Genomic DNA, 4,061 nt, shown 5'->3' on the forward strand with positions numbered 1-4,061 from the left:
ACCCCCATCTCCTACCTACTAACCTCATTCCGCCCCCTTGACCTGTCCCTCCTCCCTGGAAATGACCTATCTCCTCCCTACCTCCCCACCTACACTCACCTTTACTGGCTCCATCCCCGCCTCTTTGACCTGTCTGTCTCCTCTCCACCTATCTTCTCCTCTATCCATCTTCTATCCGCCTCCGCCTCTCTCCCTATTTATTTCAGAACCCCCTTCCCCTCCCCCATTTCTGATGAAGGGTCTAGGCCTGAAACGTCAGCCTTACTGCTCCTCTGATGCTGCTTGGCCTGCTGTGTTTATCCAGCTCTACACCTTGTCATCTCAGATTTTCCAGCATCTGCAGTTCCTACTATCTCCAACACTGTGTGCACTTTGGTCTTCAGTTCACCAGGAATGTGCATACAAGTTGTGTCAATAAAACGAGAGACTGATTTTTTGCTTGACATTTTACAAAGCCAAATCAACTACCCAAAGAAAGGAAACAGCAGTGCAAAAACTTGAAAGGTTCTGTCTTGTTATGCAACATACATAAACACAGATCAATAATCATTGTATAATAAAATATACATTGGTTACAAATGCTCTTTTTTTCAAGAAAATGATAAACTGTGGGGAAATCTGGCACTGCAGGAACCCCAAGCTGAGAGCTACAGCTCCAGCTGCACTGAGCAAATGGGATCGGCCTAACAAGGTGTCAAACATCGTCCAGGGATACCACTTCAATAAAGCCGGCCTCACCGGATGACGGACTTCAACCCTTCAATTTAGTGGGTGTTTTGAAACTATTTACACAATTTTTTTTTGATGCAGTTATGAAGCATGAATAACTGAGGTGGATTGGTTTATCTTTGTTCCTGTATACATTGGGCATAACCCGTCGCGCTGGGATCCTGGGAGTGCCTAGCCTTGGACGTCAGAGGGCTGCTTTAGACTGTGAAAATGTACATTTCCAGCACGAAACCGCATCATGTTTATACGGATCAGGACAATAATTTGCCCACTCCGGCCAACTACACTGCGTGTCTCTTTATGCTATTATTAGCAATGCTAAATACCATATTAAGTCAATATTGCAATTAGGCTATCTTCAGTTATTGGAAAAAAAAACAACCTCCAAATCAATATTAACTAAAAAGATACAAGAACATTAAGGAAGATTTGAAAGTTTGCAGTTGCGGGTATTATAAGGGTTTCCTCCCAATACCTGGCTGTGCAGCATCTGCTTTCCAGTCACCTTTCATGAACTGACTATTAACTGTAAACGACTGATTATTTGGCGTGAGAAAAACTGGGGTTTCACTCAGTCAAAGAAAAGGGGAACTGCACAGTAAGAGATGTTGGCCTGGCCTCTTTCGTTTTCAGACGAACGACATTCCGACGCAGTGAAAGGACAGTTAACATGCAAGGAGCGAACCAAACTTTACAGCACAGACATAAGAGAGAGGGTCAGAGCCTTCCGCTTGCTGGTAAATCAAAAAAAAAGAGGGGGAGGGGATGGACAAGGGGTTTGTTTGTCTCGACTTAAAAAGAGAAGTCAAGCAGAGAAAGGGGGTCGGGGGGGGGGGGGGCGTGGAATTCCTTACGATTTAATAAAGACCGAGCTGTGCCTGGCTTCTGTTTCGTGTCCAGCCGAGCTAATCCCCCCATCCCCTCGGCCAGTGGGTGGGATCTGGTGGAGTTTCATTCACGGACTGCACAATGGGTCACTTACCTTCGCCTCTGCACCTACAACTGCTCCGTACACGTGTCTCCTCTCCTCTCCTCTGAGACGCTCATTGAAAACACCGAAAGGTTAGATGTGGCTTCACAAACCCAGCGCCAGACTGGAGGGTGAGAGGGAAGGAGGAACGGTAAGAGCGAACAGACCTCCTGCCCAAGCTGGTGACAGCCGAGAAGTAGCAGCAGCAGATTCCCCTACAATCCGCACTTGGAAATGGTTGATGTCTCGCTTGGTTCCCCCAGGCAGGAGCTGGGAGTGTATCGGGGAGAATAGGCACGTCACGGTGCCTGGAAAACTCCTCTGGTGCCCGGCTCTCGGCTCTGTTCAATCCGATTTGCGGGGGGTTTGCTCTGGGTGGGTGTGTTTGGGGTGGAGGAGGGTGGCTGGGGGTGGGAAGTTGTTGGTGCTGCAATTGGAGAGTGTTGCTCCGGAAACGCTTCACAGCAGAAGCCACCTTTTTTTTTCGATCCACGGAATTAAAGCAAACAGCTCCACTCGTGGCTGTAGGAGATGAAATCCAGTACAATTCAGGACATTGGGAAAGCGTCAGACAATATAGCGCTTGTTCTCTTTGTGTCTTGGTCTGATTTATCCTTTCTGCATCCACTTTTTGGTCATATTCTCCTAGTGCTTTGGTTACCCTTTACTAATGTCTCATTTTTATGCACACGATTTACGCCTACAATCCTTTCTCCTTCCTTTCAGTTTCATTTTACCCGTTTACCATTAGTGCTTTCCCACCCTTTATTCCTGTTTGCCCATCGTTTTGTCTTTTCTCATCACGATCACTGAAATAATAAAAACTAGGATTATGTTTCATCCAATATCGAAAAACCGAAAGAACTGCGGATGCTGGAAGCCAGAAGGTGGAACTGAAATTGCTGATAAAGCTCAGCAGGTCTGGCAGTATCTGTAGGGAGAAAGCAGAGTTAACATTTTCGGGTCCAGTGACCCTTACTGAAGACCCGAAACGATAACTCTGATTTCTCTCCACAGGTACTGTCAGACCTGCTGAGCTTTTCCAGCAGTTTCTGTTTTTATATCCAGTATCTGAAGCCTTTAATATTTGAGCCAAAATCCTGAGCCCTTAATGCTGTGTCGATAATCAAGTCGACGCCATGGAAATTGAAATCATTGCTGCAAGCGCTAACAATCAGAAAACGAACAAAAAGCTTGCAATTATATAACACCTTTCATGACCTAAAAGCGCTTTACAGGTAATGGAGCACATTGGAACTGTGGTTAATAATGTAAGAAGAGAGATCCAACAGCCAAACTACGCATAGTAAGATCCCACAAGCACCAATTCGTTAGAGGCCAGTTAGTCTGTTTTGATGATAAATATCAATCGGACAATGGAGAGAAATCCTACACCTCAAAGTAGCCTCCTAAGATAGTTTACATCATCTGAAAGGGCAGGGCCAGCCAACTTTTAACATCTCAGCCAAAAGTCAGCACTTTTGGCAGGGCAACACTCTCACAGTCAGAGATAGCAAGAACTGCAGATGCTGGAGTCAGAGATAACACAGTGTGAAGCTGGAGGAACACAGCAGGCCAGGCAGCATCAGAGGAGCAGGAAAGCTGACGTTTCGGGTCAGGACCCTTCTGAAGAATGCTGCTACTAGGACATTGTCGACTTAAAACTTTCTAGCTAATATTTACGTTAGATTATGCAGAGACTATTGCACACTAATCCACCAAGAGCAGAAAAGGGCTGTTTAACGAATATGTGAATTTCTAAATGGATGGTGGCTCAGTGGTTGGTACTGTTGCCTCACAGCGCCAGGGACCCGAGGATCGATTCCAGCCTCGGACGACTGTCCGTGTCTACGTGGATTTCCTCCCACAGCCCAAAGATGTGCATGATAGGTGGATTGGCTATGCTATAGTTCCCGGGGCTGTTTAGGCTAGGAGTGTTAGACATGGGAAATACAGGGTTAGGGGAATGGGTCTGGGTGGGATGCTCTTCAGAGGGGCAGTGTGGACCTGTTGGTTCCCACAGCATAGGGATTTTATGATTCTAAATCTACAACCATAACACAGTGTGAAGCCGGAGGAACAGGAAAGCTGACGTTTTGGGTCAGGACCCTTCTTCAGAAAATCAACTTTTTCTGAAGAAGGGTCCCAACCCGAAATATCAACTTTCCTGCCTGGCCTGCGGGTGTTCCTCCAGCTCCACACTGTGTTATCTCAACACTCTCTCAGTATTGCATTGAACTCTCGTCATAGGATAGATTGTGTTCTGGTCAATGGAATGAGACTTGAACCTCCGGACTCTGACGTGGAGCAGAGCTGGATGAACACAGCAGGCCAAGCAGCATCATAGGAGCAGAAAGGCTGA

The 4,061-nt window shown here is 46.5% G+C and overlaps 1 protein-coding gene across 1 annotated transcript in view; it reads right to left on the reverse strand.

Moving 5' to 3' along the window:
• Window positions 1-2,089, reverse strand: part of LOC109921818 (proto-oncogene tyrosine-protein kinase Src) — a 151,414-nt gene extending 149,325 nt beyond the window's left edge. The window contains exon 1 of the mRNA XM_048608277.1: window positions 1,712-2,089. The gene's annotated coding sequence lies outside the window, so the exon portion shown is untranslated. The remainder of the gene's footprint in view (window positions 1-1,711) is intronic.
• Window positions 2,090-4,061: the final 1,972 nt, after the last annotated feature.

Source organism: Rhincodon typus, chromosome 19 (genome assembly GCF_021869965.1).
Source record: "Rhincodon typus isolate 14 chromosome 19, sRhiTyp1.1, whole genome shotgun sequence".
Taxonomy (NCBI): Eukaryota; Metazoa; Chordata; class Chondrichthyes; order Orectolobiformes; family Rhincodontidae; genus Rhincodon; species Rhincodon typus.